Consider the following 20,105-nt stretch of genomic DNA (forward strand, 5'->3'; position numbering starts at 1 on the left):
ATCTGCTGAAGCCAGAGTTCTCACACTGCCCTCAGTTGGTATTCCAAGATGCTCCCTCCTGCTAAGTGGGTACTGAAGTGTAGAGCAAAGTGGAGGGGAAATGTTGGGTCAAGTTTATGCAGGAAGATCAAACACATGGAGATAAGAGAATGAGAAAGACATCAGGACAGGAAGATTGTAGCCAGGGTTTCCAAGATATTTGCCAGACAGTGAAGGGAGTATTTGGGACCACCAGGAAGTTTCCTTAAACAACTCTTCAGATTTCAACAAATTACTACTGCTAGTAAATCTGTCCCACTGTCATGGCAACTAGTACAAGGGTTCTAATGAATGACCAGGGAACACTCTATTGTTTGTGCTTTCATTAACTGTTCTGTATATTCTCTCGCAAGCTGTCATGGTTACTGCTATCCATTATCTCTTCTAACTTTGTTCTGATTAGCTTCAATCTATATCTATGTCTTGCCCTTTCGGACCTTCTCCGATAATAGTGAATTTCATTATTTTAGGAGTCATGGTGGTTGCTAAGATCCATCCACATGTGCAGCCAAGGTGCAGAACGTGGTAAAGGAATTGGAAAACAAACAAACAAACCACCACACCCCAGAACACAAAAAACAAACAACCCCCCCTCCCGCACACAAAATATAACAGTAAACATCAAAGCACATTGACTTATTTTATTGTAAACAGTGGCTTTCTACTTAAAGTAAGTTAGTACCTAGAATTGTTTTTAATTTCAAGATCATAAATTCTGGGCTATTTGCATGTTTGTACATGTATATATAAAATAAAGGCATGTGCTATAAAATGTATGTTCTTCATTGTGTTTCTCATTTCTAGGGGTATCATAATCTCATTTAGGAGATCACATTTCAGAGTCTTGGAGCTGAGCAGTATTAATGGAATAGGCTTGTGGATCCAAACAAAATTAGCTTGATATACACTACTACACGGTATTTGAGGATGTGAACAGGTAACCGGTTACCTGGTAAGCAACACCCATGCAGGCTGGGAGCCAACAGCCCTCTCCTATCCCCCACTGCTTCCGGCCCCATGCGAGGCTCCAGACTCCTAGCCCAGCCGCCCCCCGTTTAGTCAATTAACTGGTTAAACTTAATATTTAATAATTTAACTAATTAAATGGGATTTTACCTCCCTAATGGTATTAGATTAAAAAATGAAAACCAAAACCCATGCTATCTAACAGATAAAGCAGCATCTATACTGCAGGAAAGGCACCAAAAGAATTTAGTTCACACACAAATAGGCAAATTCTCTTTCCTCAGACATAAAGAAAGAATTTTTAGTACACAAGGATGAACAAATTCTCTTTGTTCTCTCTATTTCCTAAAAAAATCACTTTACCAAGCACAGTTTACACAAACACCAGTGGGTTTATTACTTAAAAACCTTTTAGAAACAAAAAACAATTCTCTACTTTCAAACCAGAGTATGTAGCACAGGACAAACAGGAAGTAAAGCTAATAAACAAGCATTTTCTTGAGGCTAATATGTAAAATAAGATATCTGGTCTCAAACCCTTTGGCAGATTTTGGAGTGACACTGCCTGCTTCTGAAGCTGAAAAATGGTGACTATCATGTAAAACTTTGAAGACAGAGGAAGAGAAGTTATGTGTTTGGGCTTGTCTACAGATACAGTGCTGAAGCAGCACAGCTATGCCGCAAGTGCTTAGTGAAGGCACTACCTATGCTTGCTGGTGTTGAAACTGCACCTACCAGAGAGGCTATAGCAATGGTGATGAGAGATGCCCTGCCATCAACAGTGCTGCCTACATCTGGAGTTACATAGAAAGAGTTGAATCACTGAGAGGTGTGGAAAATCTGACAGTTATACCAACATAAGTCTGTCATGTAGATCAAGCCTTAGAATTTCATAGGGAAAAGAGAGGATTTGCTTCCCTCCCATGCCCCTCTAAAAAAGCCATCAATTCATTAATCCAATTCAAATATATTATTGGCTCTTGAACTGTTTTGGTTCATTAGGCTCTAGCTGTTCTTCAAATTCTTTTTGGCCTGCCTAATTATACTTTTGTACTTGACTTACCAGAGTTTATTGCTCCATTCTATTTTCCTCATAGGATTTGACTTCCAATATTTAAAGGACACCTTTTAAATCTCTAACCATCTCTTTTAGTCTACTGTTTAGGATGGTGGCATTTTTTTCATCCTCTTAGTAGTCTTTTTAATTTGGGGTATTGTGACAGGGCATTTGCCCTGCACTGGCCCTTTAAGAAAAACCCCAGCCCTGAGGGCTGAGAGTGAAGCCCCAGCTCTGCTAATGAGAGCCCAGCTGGGGGCTATATAAAGAGGGACTCCTTGCAGGAGAAAGAGAACTGACTGCTGCTCTAGCTAGACAGCTGGAGGGACTTGACTGCCAGGGAAGCGGGAGGCTTTCTGGAAGTAGAGCAGTGCTGAGGAAAGGAAGGCAGGGCTGGGGAGCTCTGGCCAAGTAAGCTGCAGGCTACAAGGCCTGAAGCTACTGGGATTGCGAGAGGCAGCCATGTTAGGCAAAAGGCAGCAGGTCCACACCCTGTTGCCAGGGAATGAGTGGCCATTACAGAATGCAGTCTGCCCTGGAGGGAGGGAATAGATGCAGACTGGTAGTGAGTCACTGAAGCAAGATGGGTGCAGGGGTACTGGGTGTTCCCTAGAAGAACTGGGGATCCCAGGGAGTAGGGAGGACTGTGGAGTGGAGTAAACAACACTCCCCAGAAGGAGGCACAGAGAGACTGGAGTGGGCAGTGCCTGAGGGCAGTGTCCTGAAGAGGATGCCATGGTGAAAGAACAGCACAAGGACATACCAGCTGGAGGAAGGTGCCCAACAACGAGCTAATGGCCCAAGACAGCCAGCTGAAGGCGTGAGTCCACCCTGTTACAGGTATACATTTAATTTCAGCCTCTACTATGATGTTTGTAAAAAGTTTCTATGCAGCTTCCAGACATTTCACTCTTGTGGCTTTTTTTTTTTTAATTTCCATTTAACTAGATTCCTCATTTTTGTTCAGTTCCCCTTCTTGAAGTTAAATGTTACTGTGGTGGGCTTCTTTGGTATTTTCTGCCACATAGGCATGTGAAATTAAATTACATTGTGGTCAGGATTAACTATTCAGCTATATTAACCTCTTTGACCAGTTCCTTAATGTAATTCTAACTGGAGTTTAGAACTCTCTCTCCCCTTGTGGATTCCAGGACTAGATGCTCCAAGAAACAGTCATTAATGGTGTCTAGAAATTTTATTTCTGCATCCCATTCTGAGGTGACATGTACCCAGCCAATACAGAGACAACTGAAACCCACCACTACTATTGAGTTTTCTATTTTTATAGCCTTTTTTATCTCCTTGGGAATTTCAAAATCATCCTGGTCAGGTGGTTGATAATATACTCCTACTGCTATTGCTGAATACTTACATGCTTATTATATAATATGTCTTGCTTATAGAATTCCTATACCTGGCAATTCTATGGGATAGTTTTTCATTTAATATATTTGCTAATTTAACTCCATGCTTTCTTTTTTCCCCCCCCACCAGAATGATCTACTCTCCTGTTCTTATATATTTTATACCCTGCTATTGCCATGTTCTGTTAATTATTACACTTGCAGTGATGCCTATTATATAAATATCCTAATTTAAAAGCAGGCATTCAAGTTCACCCATCTAAGTACTTACATTTCTAGTATTTGCATAAAAGCATTTATAACTTTTTACTTTCAGATGTCCACTTGTGATAAAAGTGAATGGGACTCATTTCTCTGTTTCTCATTAGTTATTGTCAACTGCTATCCTCTCCTTTTTATTAGAATGTACAGAATCCCTGTTAGCAGATGCTCCCCTAAGTGATGCCTCTGTTTAAAAAAAAAAAAACACACCATGTATTCCTCCAGAATGTCAGCTTTCCACAGCCACTAGAGGAAAAACTCTATGATCTTATTTATTTTACATGCTAGCACTCTGATTTTGTTTTGGTTTAGGTGGAGCCCATCCTTCTTCTATAGGCTCCTCCTATCCCCAAAGGGTCCACAGTTCCTAATAAATCTAACTCCCTTCTCTCTCTACCACGATCTCATCCATGCATTCAGACTCTGAAGTTTTGCTTAACTGATCCAAACCATATGAATACAGTTTTTTCTTTTTATAGCTAAGCTACATGTGAAAGCCTTTGTTCAGACCAGCTAGCAATCTCTAAGATATCAGGATGAGACAATTTGGAGAGCAGATTATCCTATGAAGTCTTACACTCTCGTCCAAAGCATTTGATACTAGATAATGCCACTGACAGAATCCTGGATTAGATACTGATCCAGTATGACAATTCCTATATTGCTGGGGAAGAAGATACTATCAACTAAGAATATAGAAAAGGGGACAGAATCAACTAGTATTTGTGTGAAACACATGGAAATCAGTCAAAGTGGCAAAAAGAGTGAAATGAAAACCAGTTCTGGTGGTGAGAGGCAACAGAATCCCTGGGGTGGCTGCTCAGTCTGTCCTATGTACGGGCCAGCTCTGGTGCTATCTTTAGGCACCTAAATCTCTACATTAGAATCTGTATCAGAGACCTAATTTTCAAAAGTGGGAGCTACTGGGTGATTTGCACTTTTACAAATGAGCACTAAACTTTGGAGACGAGTTCATTAGAAAAATAGTCTAAAAATGAGTGATGGGAGAGCCCAAAAAGGTTTTTGATTCACATGCGCATCCAGAATTTAGTTATTTTCTGTACGAATCAAGATCCCAAAAGCATCTAGTGATTCTCTCGACATACAGCTTCCCTATAAGAATAATTCTCTCTCCCGAGCAGCAAGCCTCTGTTCCCTTAAATGTAGTGGCCTCCTTGGCAGATAGAGGCCTGTTCTTTTCTCTCCCTCTAATGTGTTGGGGTAGGGTGACAAAATATATTGTTGATTCCTACTGAAAGTTTCAAGCACCATCTTCCTTACTTTGTCTACACCTAATGGGGAGCTTGGCACTGATAGCAGGGGTCAAACCTGTACATCCCACCTCCTCTGAGCCAAGTGCTTACTTTCTTGCCTGCAGCCCTTTCATGCTCTGGTTGCTCAGTTTCTGCTCTGTTGGCTTTGGAGTCAATCGCCTGCTGGCCACCTTAGGGTCCTAGCACTCTCCATTATCCCATCCACTAGTGCCAATCCAGCAGCCAGAGCAGGCTGACGTTCCAGGTTTCTGCCTCAGACAGACAAATGGCCCTTCCCTTTTCCGGTGGTGGGACCCTCTATCAGCACAGCTGTGGTGCACATGGGTCTCCTAGTACAAGTGAGTGCCAACTAGTCTCCAGTGCACAGCACTGGTGCGACCTCCCCCTCCCCCAAATGCTCCACACCTCCCACTTCCACTGCCCTTTCTCTCTTCTCCCAGCACTGTATGTGTGTGGGGGGTGGTCTTACCATAAGGGTGGGCAGCCCTTATCCCCCACCTTAGGGTACTCTTTCTGCTCTCCAATAGCAGGCCCCAGTCTTAAGACTCTTTTCCTTGCAGTACCAAGACCTAGGGTCTCAACTCCACCATGCCTACCAGGAATGGCAAGTTGCAGAAAAACAGCAGAGGGGTTCCACTGATTCCTACCATTTTATTAGCTTTGAAACTCAACCTAAGTGCTCTAAAATGTGAATGGTTACTCCGAATTGCTTGGAAATCTGCCTGCTGCGGATGCAGAATCATTAGTTATCCAAATTTGGAGTCATTTGACCAAGGGACCCCCAAGATACAGGCTATCCCATCAAAAAAACCTGTTCCCTTCTGTACTACAGTAAGCAAGGTACAAAATGTCTGCACAAATTAGATAGACATCATGGTTGTCTTTGAGAAAGATGGTGACAAGTCACCCCACTGTCAGTTAACATAACTAAGGACAGGAAGGGCTCCTAGAAATGGAAGGGCCAGGACCTCAGCCCGCCCCCAGAGCATGCCATGTAATGCTCCAGCAGTGATTTAAAGGGCCCAGGGCTCCAGCCACTGTTGTGCCTCTGGAAGCAGCAATGGCTGAAAGGCTAGGATTGCCAGATGGTCTCCCAAAAAATACCAGGACACGTGGTTTTTTTTTTGGTCAAGCAAACAAACAAAAAAACACACACCAAAGGAACGCGGGATAAGCGCCTCCCTCCCCCATTCTGGGAGGCGGGGCCACGATCGGCGCTGGGAGCTCCCAGCGCTCCCAGGCTACTTGCAAGTAGGAATAAGAGATCCTCCGGAAAAGGGCTTTATTCCGGAGGATTGCGCCAGTCTAGACGCTCTTTTCTGGCTTTTCCCCAAGCCAGAAAAAAGCGGCGGCCATGTTTATTTAAATCCTGCGGGGGATATTTAAATCCCCTGCGGATTTCCCTATTCTGACTTGCCTGCTTTGCATGCCTATTCCGTCTTATGTGGCCAGTCTAGACGTAGCCATTTAGTTTAATCTTGAAACCAGATAGATCTTTTGCCCCCACTACTTCCCTTGGAAGGCCGTTCCAGAACCTCACTCCTTTAATGGTTAGAAACCTTCGTCTAATCTCAAGTCTAAACTTCCTACTAGCCAGCTTATATCCAGTTGTTCTTGTGTCCACATTGGTATTAAGCTTAAATAATTCCTCTCCCTCCCTGGTATTTATCCTGCTAATATATTTAAAGTGCAATCATGTCCCCCCTCAGCCTTCTTTTGGTTAAGGTAAACAAGCCAAGCTCCTTGAGTCTCCTTTCATAAGACAGGTTTTCCATTCCTCGGATCATTCTAGTGGCCCTTCTTTGTACCTGTTCCAGTTTGAATTCATCCTTCTTAAACATGGGAGACCAGAACTGCCCACAGTATTCCAAATGGGGTCTCACCAATGCCTTGTATAATGGCACTAACACCTCCTTATCCCTACTGGAAATACCTCGCCTAATACATCCCAAGATCGTATTGGCCTTTTTCATGGCCATGTCACAATGGCGGCTCATAGTCATTCTATAATCAACCAGGACTCCGAGGTCCTTCTCCTCCTCTGTTACTTCCAACTGATGTGTCCCCAGCTTATAACTAAAATTCTTGTTATTAATCCCTAAATGCATAACCTTACACTTCTCACTATTAAATTTCATCCTATTGCTATCACTCCAATTTACAAGATCATCCAGATCTTCCTGTATGATATCCCGATCCTTTTCTGAATTGGCAATAGCTCCCAACTTTGTCATCCGCAAATTTTATTAGGACACTTCCACTTTGGGTGCCAAGATCAGCAATAAAAAGATTAAAATTGGCCCCAAAACTGATCCCTGAGGAACTCCGCTAGTAACCTTCCTCCAACCAGACAGTTCACCTTTCAATATGACCCGCTGTAGTCTCCCCTTTAACGAGTTGCTTATCCACCTCTCAACTTTCATATTAATCCCTATCTTTTCCAATTTAACCAATAATTCCCCATGTGGTACTGTATCAAATGCCTTACTAAAGTAGAGGTAGATTAGATCCACTGCATTTCCTTTATCTACAAAATCTGTTACTTTCTCAAAAAAGGAGATCAGGTTGGTTTGGCACGATCTACCTTTTGTAAAACCATGTTGTAATTTGTCCCAATTGCCATTAGCCTCAATGTCTCTAACTACTTTCTCCTTCAAAATTTTTTCCAGGATCTTACATACTACAGATGTCAAACTAACAGGCCTATAGTTACCCGGGTCGCTTTTTTTCCCTTTCTTAAAAATCGGAACTATATTAGCAATTCTCCAGTCAAACGGTACAACCCCTGAGTTTAGAGATTTCAATATTATGAGTGGCATTCTTGCTCTAAGTTTCTTTGTTTGTTTTTTTACAAATAGGAAAATTTTGCAGCATTTCCTAAAGATGGTCAGACTCTTGCTTTGCCTGAACTTCTAGAGGCTCATTTCACAGAGACCTCTTCACAGAAAACTGTCCCCCCAGGTCTCACATGCTTTGTGACATGCTCTGGCCCATTCATATGTCAACACTGAAACTATTTCATTGCTTATCCCTTTTTTCTAAAAGTTTCCAGCTGAACTAGCTTGGATATTTTATTCACTTTCCACATTCTGACTCCTACTGTGATTTTTTTTTTTCCTTGCGTGTTGGCTTATTTGTTCAAACATTAGTAGTCAGCAAATACAGACTAGCCAGCTGATTACTCAGCTTTCAATAGACAGCTAAGCAATTAATGAACCTTGAGAGAAAAGAACAGTGGACTTGCTTGCATCTTGAGACCTTAGCAGTGAGAAGCCACGTGCTCTTACAACATTTACTGTATTAATCTTTCCAGCAGCAAGAAGCTTGTACTCCTTGAGGCATGTCAACACTTTTAATAGAAAGTTAATCCTATTCTTATTTGAGTTTTTCATTTATATTTTAGAAAACTCTTCTCAACTAACTTTTTAATGATCTAGTCAAGTTGTCTTTCTACCTTGCAGGTAAAGTGGTTTCTTGGCCCATTATTCCGCAAGGCCCATATCCACCATAAATGTAACTGTTAGACACCCAGTTATAGCAGGACTATGACTCTGTCAAACACTAACAATTACATAACTAAGCTAGTGTCTTAAACAGCTGCCGGCACTAGGGGTTCTATAGCACCCTCTGACTTGAAGTGGTTTCCTCTACTTAAAAGGTGTTTACAGTTTGGTTCAAAGGCTCTCAGCATCATTGGTAAACAAATGATTCCAGCATCCTGGTTTTGAAGGTGTTTTTATCTGTAACTTACACAATTTTGATTACCATATGGCTAAACTGTCTATACTATACATTTTAGCCATACTGAAAATGGGCCAGCGGACAACTGTACTGTAACATTTCCATTGTGAGGACTAAAATACTTTAGTCCGGTGGCTTCCAATCTTTTTATGCACAAGATCATTTCTGAATTTCAGGGCAACCCATGCTCTACCTTGCCTCTTCTCTGAGGCCCTGCTTATACCCCAGAGTCCCGCTCCCCCCCCACTACATTTCCTCCTCTCCATCAGATACGGTCCTGTACTCCCCTGGGGAGAGGGGGGAGCAGCAGGTCTCTGTGCACTGTCCCATCACCACAACTGCCACCTCAGCTCCCATTGGCCCAGCTTCAGGCCAATGGGATCTGTGGGGATACTGGGGGCAGCTTGCAGAGGTATGCCATTCCCTTCCACACCAAAGGGAGCACAGAGATGAGCTTGCAGCTGGCAGGCAACATCTCTGAGCCCTGCTGCACTTTAATGATAACAGCAGCAGCATGGATGGTAGGAGGAAGATGGCTTTTAAGCTGGCTCCCCCCAAGCATCGGCTCCTGCCTGCCTCTGTGGGAGGCAACAAGAGCAGGGGAGGCAGCTCTCTGCAGGTATTGTCTCCTGTTTGTCCCCTCTCCCCACATGCTGATAAAGAGGCAGCAGCACAGGGGAGGGAGGCAGGTGGCTCCCTGTGAGACAATATACACCAGGAGGTGGCTTGTAAGCCTGGATCCCAGCCAGACTTGACACCAGATTTTCACACCAGACTTGAAAGAGAATCCTCTGAACTGTCATTCATGCTTAAATTTGACACTTTACACCTCGGTCTCAACAAAGATGCTAATTATCTTACCCATTACAAAGATAGCTTCCCCAATTATCACCTCTAATATCATTAGCTCACACACATTTACCTCCCCTGCCTCATCCGCTCTCTGTTCTGAAATTTGATTTGTCCTTTTCATATGTGTTAATTTTTTTCTATTGTATCATTTGGTATATGGTCATGCCAATTTTCTTCCACTATTTGATCTGAGGAAGTGGGTCTGGCCCACAAAAGCTCATCATCTAATAAACCATCTTGTTAGTCTTTAAAGTGCTACATAGTCCTGTGTTTTGTTTCAGCTAGACCAGACTAACAAGGCTACATTTCTATTACTATTTTGCTTCCCACATGTACCTCTCCCCTTTGTCCGTCCCCCTCACCCTCCGTGCTGCTGCCTCTTTATCAGAGGCACCAGCATATGGGGGGGGGGGGGAAGGGAGTGGGACGTTAGGCGTCTCCGCAGGATCCAGTGCTCGTGCGGAGCCAGCTTAAAAACCAGCTCCTCACAGGCACTGGCTCCTGCCTCCCCCACCCATTTGCTGGGTCACACACACAGTATCTGCCTCACACAGGGTATCCTGGAATCAGGTTGCTACAAAAATTAACAAATGGAAGTTCATTGAAATTTTGTTGGAGCTGGTAATCAGAAGTCATGTTGATCAGAATCTTAATTTTGAGTAGATAAACCAACTGGCTTGGCTGTTCAATATATTTATCACCCTAGAATTGTTCTTCGTGAGAGGAAAGTATTCTAAAAGAGGAGTGCAAGTTACCCAAGTGCTACACAAGTCTCTGCAAATATAACAGAGAATGGAACTAGTTTCAATCAAAAAGTCATTCCGAATAGGAAAGCAGTCCAAGTTCTTGCCTTCTACAGAAGATGCCCAAAATCCCAGTTTCCGCATTAGGACAATTTTATATTTGACAGTGAAAATGTTCACATTTTTTCCTTTCCATGACAGATTAACTTCATTCAGCTTGGTGAATATCTCCAAGGTAGGAAAGTCTCAGTAGCCACCAGCAATTTGTCAAACAAGCAGACTGTTGACAGTTGACTTTTGATCTACAAAGTAAACAAATACTTCAAAGCTCAAAGAAAAAAAAAAAAGCAGTTTACGACCACTCCTTCACCACCACTGTGTGCTCACAGCCCATTTCTTCACACAATTTTGAATAGTCCACATTTTAGTGGTCTAGTTTTTATATACTTAATTCGCACTGCCTCATCCAGAACCTTTTTAAGAGATATGGGCACCTTGTTAATGGCAAGAACTTGTCTGTGGAGACCACAGCAACTGCTAGTACAGTTTGGAGCCACATCCTTAATTTGTGATACAGCTGCATCCGTTTTCCCATTGTCCTGGTGCCATCACAACAAACATTAGTGCACTCTCTCAACTAATTGCATGTTTTGAAATAAAATTAATACTGTTATATATTTCTTCACCAGTTGTACTGCTGTGCAAAGATTTGCATATTAACAAGTCCTCTTCAATAGTTTTATCAAACATATAACAGACAAACAAGTAACACTGCAAGCCCTGCTACACTGGTGGACTCATCAAGCTTCAAAGAATACACATCACAAAATCATAGTTGTAAAACTAGCTCTCTCTCTGTCGGTAGAAAAATCGCAAATGTGACGCGCAACAATACTGTTTGACAGTGGCACAACTTCCACTTTACTAGATTGCTCATCGAGCATACATATCACAATATTTTTGCACAAGGCTTGATGAGTTTTTTTGCAATTGTATGTTATTCTCCAGCAAGTGCAATACGGTAGCTCACTTTGTGAGATGCTTCTGTTATATTTTCATGGTCCATTTTAGTGATTTTTCAGTCCCAGAATTTATTATTTTTGCTTGAAAAAACTTATGCCATTGTTTTTGAGATCAGAATCATTGGTTTCTAAATACCTTCAGGCTACGTCTACACTGGCCCCTTTTTCGAAAGGGGCATGCTAATTTTAAACTTCGGAATAGGGAAATCCGCGGGGGATTTAAATATCCCCCGCGGGATTTAAATGAAGATGTCTGCCGCTTTTTTCCGGCTTGGGGAAAAGCCGGAAAAAAGTGTGTAGACTGGCCCGATCCTCCGGAATAAAGCCCTATTCCAGAGGATCTCTTATTCCTACTTCAAAGTTCCTACTTTGGAATAAGATCCTCCGGAATAGGGCTTTATTCCGGAGGATCGGGCCAGTCTAGACGCTTTTTTCCTGCTTTTCCCCAAGCCGGAAAAAAGCGGCGGACATCTTTATTTAAATCCCGCGGGGGATATTTAAATCCCCCGCGGATTTCCCTATTCCGAAGTTTACAATTAGCATGCCCCTTTCGAAAAAGGGGCCAGTGTAGACGTAGCCTCATAGTTTAGCAGGTATCAGGAAACTACTGGAAAGTACTTTGTTGCACACCACACACTGCACATTGGGAACATCTCTATTTCCAATACAAGTAAATCTGAAAAATAAATCTGCATTTGCTTTCACATCCAGTGGATGAGTGTGGCTCTCTTCAAGAGCTCACTTTGATTTTTCCAGTCACAACGGGCTGTGGTTGTCCCTTTCCTGTCCGGACATTTTGCTAGTCTGTTCCAGCCAAAGTTGTGTTTTTTTTTTTTTTTTTTTTTTTTTTAAAACCACCCACTTATCCATGGAGAATGTTTAATAATAAAGGTAGATGGTGGTGTACTGTGAAATGTTGAATGAAAAGGCAGCATGAAGAGCACTGTATTGCAGTAGGCTTCGGTCTGAAGGAAGCAGGAAATAATCATCATCTTAAATCTTTGACTTGTGAAGAAAGACCAGATAGTTGAATCAGGCATTTGAAGCATCTTATATGTCATCAGTCCTGCATCTCAAGTGCAACTTGCTATATGCTACTGCAGTGTGCCTTCTGAGAGATGTACTCTCACTATTTTGCAGAACCACAAACAGATTTATATCCCTCCTCCCCCATTTGATGTTTTCATGCTTTATTGAATATTGCCCCAGTAAGTCTCAATATAACAAGTTATTTATAAAAAACTTATTTTTAATTAAAAAAAATTGCTCATAAGTCATTAATATTTCCTTGCTGCCCCCCCGGCCCATCATGCAGAGCCCTGCACGCTTTGGGAAACCATAATGCCTCTTCCTCTGCTTAAATTCTCTGTAAGTAGGTTCTCTGATCTCATCTTTGTAATGTAAATGAGCTCTTCCCATCCAGTACCGCAGACAGTGTCCGGCGGTAGCAGCTTTTCAGAGACTGGAATGAGGGCATCAGCATAGCCATAGTCGAATAATGCAGCTCCCACCAAATACCAGTTACGTCCTGTTATAGCAAACAGAAGTTATACGATTTCTAACAGGCCACCTCTTGGATTTTAAAGGATAAAGTCCTTCTTACTGTAACTGAATGCACCCTGTATTTACATCCCAGAAGGTCACATTCAAGTCTTATCTGCTTTTGTCATGTGTTTTTGTTGGAACTGAAACTGGCCACTAGATCGATACAGACTCAGAACTGGTAACTATAACATCTTGGTGGGACTGTGCATGCATGGTGTTTGTGTGAATGATTGAAAAGCATATGCAATTGTATTCTCAATAAATGCGGCATACTGCCTTTTCCCCTATAAAAAGATCTCGTCTGCTTTATTTAAGCAGATAACATTTTGATATCAATGAGTGGAAAGCACTCCACAAGTGCTAAGGCATTACAGTAAAACTCCAATTGTCTGGCATCCAGTGGTCCGGCACTCCCAATAGTCCGGCACCAACTGGAACCCAGAAGTGCTCCGGCCAGCCGGACAATTGGAGCTTCTCCATGTCGCTTCCTCAAGTCTGCTGCTGCCGCTGCTGAAACTGACCAGTTGCAGACCTGGGGAAGCGCAGCTGGGGTGCTGCTGGGTTGGCCCCACAGCACTGCCCCTCACCAGCACGGGATTCACCCTGTGCCATTCCCTGCCCGATTCTCCCCCCTCCCCCTCCAAGACTCCTTACAGTCCCCCTGCCAGAATACCTCCTGATACTCTGGCATATCTGATAATCTGGCACCCCTAGGGCCCAAAGGTGCCGGATTATCGGAAGTCTGCTGTATTATTATTGTAGAAGAAATCTTGCATTGCAACCTTCTTATGCAGAAGAACTCTATAAAAGATAGGTATGTATTCAATTTGCCAGACATTCAAATCTTACTCCAACATTGGTTTGATTAGAAGGATCAGTGATAAGTGATGTAAGACTCTTCTTCATTCAAAGGCAACTAACTAATTGCATCTTAACACACCTTGTTAGCCAAGTGGTAAACTGGCTAGCAGTGAAGTAGGATCTTTCACACTCAAGTACGCTGACTACAGTTGCACAGTGGGGGGAGGGATAAGCTCAGTGGTTTGAGCATTGGCTTGCTAAATCCAGGATTGTAAATTCAGTCCTTGAGGTGGCCATTTAGGGAGCTGGGGCAAATCGGTCAGGGATGATACTTGGTCCTGCTGTGACAGCAGGGGACTGGACTCAATAACCCCTCAAGGTCCTTTTCAGTTCTATGAGATGGTATCTCTCCATATATTATTTAGCATCTGTTTTAGTACAATTGAATCTATCCATTATTACCCTTTGTAGGTTTAAAAACAGTGAAAATAATTTCACGAGTATGGGCTTGTCCGAGACAGAACATCAACATTGGCTGTCCGTCGCAGGAGAGCCATAGCCTGTCATACCTTAAAGGATGGTATAGGGAGCTCTGTCTGTGAGGTGGAGCGCTTCCCATATAAGGGCATGTAAATTACTGATCTTCCCCTGCTCACTCCACCCACTGCAGTGAAAGATCAGCCAATGAGCTGACTTGTGGTCAGGCCTGCTCTCCACCCACTGCGGCAAAAACCAACCTATGGGGTGATACATCCAAAGGGAATAAAACAGGCAGCCGAACCCCCTCACACTGGGGATTGCATCGTGTCAACGCCTGGCCTGATCACCCAGTCGCCTTGCACCCCCCCGCTCTCGAGTCTGTTTGAGCGTACTTCGAGTTGGTCGACCTGAGTGGAGACAGTTTAGGAGCATGTGGCTGGTACTTGTGTTCCTGCTGTCTTCAGAATCAGTATAACCCCTCTCCCCCGCGATTATCCCAATTGATTTTTGAGTTGCCCTCATTGCCTATGAAGTAACAGTTTAAGAGTTATTGTGTTAGTTCTTTTAATAGTGGTTAAGGGTTTTAACTGTTCGTGTAATAAAGTGTAAATAGTTAGACTTATGAACACCACCAGTGTGAATTCAAGTGTTTCTAACCCCTGGGCAGTTATTGGGAATTATTATGATTTAGAAAAGCCTCAGGGAATTGTTTTATATTGTTTGATTTGTTTGTTTTTCATTCTGATAATTGTCTGGCAACCACGCATGTGACTAAGTTTACAGTCATTACGCACCAGAGTCCTCATCAAAATAAAATCAGTTTTTATTTTTTAAACCCCCAGTCGTGGTCTCATTCTTTCCGGCATCCCTTCGAACCCCATGTATTACGGGGACTGACAGGGCTTACTAATCTATAGTTCAAATCAGTTTTTTAATTAAATTACAAAATAAATGTTTCATTTCAGTTCACATTCCACTTACGAATGCAATAGCACAAACCCACACCAGAAGCAGAAAGAAAAACTAACAAGATGGTTTAATATCTTTTGTGGGCCAGACTCACTTCCTTCTGTACTAAATCTGATTTGTCAGTTCAACAATAGTGTTCACTTTTTTTCATTGTATTCCTTTGGTATATATGGTCATTCCAATTCTCTTCCAGAATATGATCTGAGGAAGTGGGTCTGGCCCACGAAAGCTGATCACCTATTAAACTATCTTGTTAGTCTTTAAAGTGCTACATAGTTTTTCCTTTTGTTTTAGCAAGATCAGATTAACACAGCTACCTCTATTTCCACAAATCTTAGCTAAACTCAGTAGCCTGAAACTATTCCCACGCCCATCTTTATACTTGTAAAATACCACACCCTCTCCCCATATTTTTCCACTGTTCCACCCACACAGGCTCTGAAGCAGCAAGTGAACTGTGAAATTTTGTTCAATGTTCTAATTTAAAAGTACTGTATGTGCTTGACACCAAAGAATCAGGGCAAATTTAGAAACTGACCATCTGTTAGATGTGGAGCAGCAGTAAGTTATTTGACAATGATGAGAAGTTCAACACTATGAAATCATATGCTTGTGGTTGCAATAGCAATATAATCTCTTAATTTAAAAAAAATCAACCCAAACTCATATTTGATTGCTTTATTTTCCATTCATTTCTCAGGGGTTGCATTTAATAGACACCAGAAGCTTTATAGGTTTTTTACGGCAGCCATTTTTTATCCTTTTCCCTTTTGAGCCCACAGCACCAAAACTAGTAATCTTTTAAAGAAGCTTTACCAAAATTGTGTACAGATCTTGAGGGGAAATATAGCAACTGATTCTAGAATCAAAGCCTCCTCTGGGCAGAAAGCACATGGGTGCAAAAGCTGTTAACTAAACCTGTGAGGATAGACTGAAGAGTTTCAGTGGAAAGCTCATAGGTATCTGAAGCATTTATTAGAAGTCATATCATTTACTGTGTCACACTTTCACACACATTTACTAGAGTTCACCTATTTCTCCAAAATAAGAGATACAAAGACTTAAATCCTCTGATACATTTTCAGTAAAACCAAAATCTGTGTGTTTGAGATATTGAAAAGATACCAGTTACTAATAAAGTTTGAATTCTGTGTCTCTCAGCAGTAATGAATGCAACTCCTTTTACACTTGTTTTGCCTCTTGTAATGGGTTCCCTATATCAAGACTCCAGTGCCACACACAGCAACCCAAAGCAATTATAGTTATTTCCAACAGTAGTTCTATTTTTAGCAATTGATTAAGCATGTGGAGCTTCAAATTTCACCTTGGGTTCACAGTTAAAGATTCTACACTGGGATAAGGAGTAGAGGATATACAAATACATCTTTTTTTCCCAAAGGTATCACATTCTTCAGAGTAAGTGTACTGGGTTATGGATGGCAATACTCATGTCCATTTTCTATGGTCCCAAGCATAGCTTGGCAACTACTTATCCATAGAAACTGGAATACTGTGTAGTTTTAAAAAGATCCCAATGGCATGCGCACACACGCACACACACCTTTCAGTGAAAGACTTAACTCTTCCTCTGAGTCAAGGGAGATTCCAGTCCAACAATGAATGGGCTATCTAGGAAGCACTCTATTAAGGTGGTATGGTTGGATGTAGTTGTGGTATAAAATGTATTAAGTAAACATTTGAATTTCAGCCTTTTAAGGAGATAATTGGTGTTCTGACTCTTAAAATTGGAAGGGGAATAGGCTAGCTGCAAAGCTTTTTGACTATATTCAGACTGGCTGCAGTCAGCCATCTTTTGTTTTATTTCATTTAGAAATCAGGCTAAACAAAGCTTTTCAAATACTTAAAACACTAGGGCTATGTCTACACTCGCAGCTTCTTGCACGAATAATATGCAAATGAGGTTAAGCATGGACTATTGTCGAGCCTCATTTGCATACCTAATGAGCCACCTTTTTTCCCAGAAGCTCTTGCACAAGGAGCATCTATACTGCCCCTTCTTGCGCAAGAAAAACCCTCTTGCGCAATGCTGTTCTTCCTGAAAAGTAACAGCATTGCGCAAGAGGGTTTTTCTTTTTCAAGAAGTGGCAGTGTAGACGCTCCTTCTTGCGCAAAAGCCTCTTCTGAAAAAAAATGGTGGCTCATTAGGTATGCAAATGAGGCTCTGCGATAATCCACGCTTAACCTCATTTGCATATTACTCGCGCAAGAAGCTGCGAGTGTAGACAGCCTAAATGTGAATGTCTCCTTTTATTTATCATCACCAACTTTCAAAAATGCCTTCAAGCTGTTAAAACTATTACCACATATTTACATTACATGACTTGCCAAGCAAGGAAATGCTCATGACTAAATAGGGGGAAAAAAATTAAAATGTAAAATGATTGGTACTAATGCAATATTAAAAGAGAGACAATGTAACCAATTATTGTCTGAAAAAAATTACCAACTGTATTTGCAAATACCAAATAGATTGAAAGTTATTAGCAAGAAATTCCCTACTTTTTCAGTTTATTTACTTTGTTTGCTATATAATAACTCTTAAGAACTCTTTAGGTGACAATTACTGTGCAGCAAGCTTAGGGTATAATTTGATGGAGTACCAGCTGACACAAAGCATTTAACAACTTTTAGTGGCTGGTGGCTTGAGTGCTACAGATTACAATGAAGGTTGACAAACAGCTTGCAGAAAAACCCTTAGAAAAAAATGGCAATTTCTCTATGACTTGGTAATAATACAACAAGAGATCTAATAATTGCAGTTACATAGCATGGCTAGTATCTTTTCAACTTGTCTCATGTCCGCAGAAACTGCTTAGTTAACATTTTTTACGTGGAGAATTCTATTAGTTCTGTAGACCGTTCCACATTCTTATGTAAACAATCTGTTTACATATTAACATTTTCCTTATTCACTTAATGTCATTTGGCCACCCACAACCTAAAAATCTCTAATTTTAATTCAGATTACCTGGATTTGAATACCAAATTACACATGTAGCGAAAAAACACACACTTAAGATAATATGCTTTTACAGAGAATATCTAATTAGTAACAATAAGACACAGTAAAAGCCATTATGAGCAACAAGTTCAAAGAATAAATCTAACTATAAATTCCTGCATTTATTTAGTGCCTTATTTTATAAGCCAACTTCCTCTGAAAAAATTCAATCAAAATATACCCTTTAATTTGATATGTATGTAAATCTACATTTTTCCAACATTAATTTGAAACGTGCACATTTAAGGGCCTAACACTTCAAACCTTTACTCACATGAACAGTCTCTTCTCATCCCACAGAACAGTCCAAATGTAAGCAAATAACTGTGTGAATAAAAGTTTAGAGGGTTGAGACCTAACCCTCTAAACACACACAACTAAATTTTCTTTTAAATATCAAGAGTATCAAACAATCTGTTTTTACAGGGTTGGAGCAAAATCTGCATAATTTAAATAAATACATGACTAACTGGCTATGAGTTGCGTCCTCAGTCATTTTTGAACGGATTGAAATGTCTTTGTGAACTGGGTATTTGTTGCTGTTCTAGTAATAACATTAAGTTACAAACCCCAGATCCTTCAGATATTTTGATGATACAGAGTGCTGAAACATTACAGGTGTTATCTGAAGCAAGTCATTATTAAAATACCGAGTTAATGCAGCAGGAGTCAAAATACTGGAAAACTAGAATGTCATCAGAACTCAGATTACAATGTAACTTGTCAAATTATTACCAGATAAACTGTAGTCCACTTACCTGCTTCCAATGTATTTTTAATCAGGATGTTGATGTTGCACCTTATTAATAAAGATAAGATTTGTACATGTATCAAATTTCCAGTTTGAATGTATTTACACTTTTGCTGTGTTGTCAAGGAAAATATCAATAGTGTACAGAATAGTTATTAAAATTATGTAATGCTCTGAATAGTTCACAACGTATCAGGTAATTACATCATTTATCCACTGTACCTAACAAACTATGTGCAGGCACCTGTTAATTAAACACTGGATTAGGTAGTCCATAGTAGAAGGGAAGTTTTCTGCCAAAGAAAACTAGGAGGAGTCCTACAGTTACCCAATGCAAAGGAATAAGTGGACCTTTTGCATGTTTACACTGCAGCTGTGTGCACCCCAGCTCACGAATGCAGATTCACTAGTGTTACAATGCTAAAAATAGCAGCATGAACACCCCCAACAGGCTAGCATCCCAAGTGCACAGCTGCCAGACCTAATGGCTCCATATTTAGGTGGCCAGCCCAAGCCAAATTCCACACTTAGTGCAATAGCTTGAACAGAGCTTGTGCCTGCCTACTCAGGCTGGGAAGCACATTCCCAGCTGCAGTGTAATGATTCCCACAATTACACCAGCCTGAAGATAATGCTAAGGGTCAGCCTGTCATGAGGAAAGGCCTTCAGCCTTGCCTGTGTCCTTCAAGGCATGATATATGTGGGCCCAGAAAAGAGGACAATCATCTGGGGAATGCCCCCTCCCCCCCAATGTACATATGACCACACAATGTACACTGAGCCTAGGAAGATGGAGAACAAAACACATTGCCTAACTGCGGTTCTTTTGCATCGGGTACAAGTCTTCCGATCAGAGATGGTCTGAAAAACTGAACAGCCCAATAGTATAGAAATGTATCTAAAACATCTAAACTATAACAAATTATTTACAGAAGCTTTTGGTGAAAGCCAAGAGAAGTTTTCCATGCCCTCACATAATGTTCCTAAGTTCACAGCAAGTAATGGAAAAGGAACAAACATGATGATCACATAACCTCTTATATCTTAACCTATGAACACTCAGGCTATGTAGTCCTCTAGGTACTTACTTGCTAGACAGGTCCTAAAGCTTGGTAGTGCTAAGAGCTGCAGGAGAGGGGAAGAAACACACTGGTCCTCACCCCTTCCTTGAGTACAGAACTGGTTCTCCCCACACCTTATCCAGGGACCCTGCAAAGC

General features: G+C 41.4%; 1 protein-coding gene across 2 annotated transcripts in view; it reads right to left on the bottom strand.

Moving 5' to 3' along the window:
* LOC102450669 (ubiquitin-conjugating enzyme E2 E2) overlaps positions 1 to 20,105 on the bottom strand; it is a 299,468-nt gene that overhangs the window by 178,542 nt on the left and 100,821 nt on the right. The window lies entirely within an intron of this gene.

This window comes from Pelodiscus sinensis, chromosome 2 (genome assembly GCF_049634645.1).
Source record: "Pelodiscus sinensis isolate JC-2024 chromosome 2, ASM4963464v1, whole genome shotgun sequence".
In the NCBI taxonomy this organism is placed as follows: Eukaryota; Metazoa; Chordata; order Testudines; family Trionychidae; genus Pelodiscus; species Pelodiscus sinensis.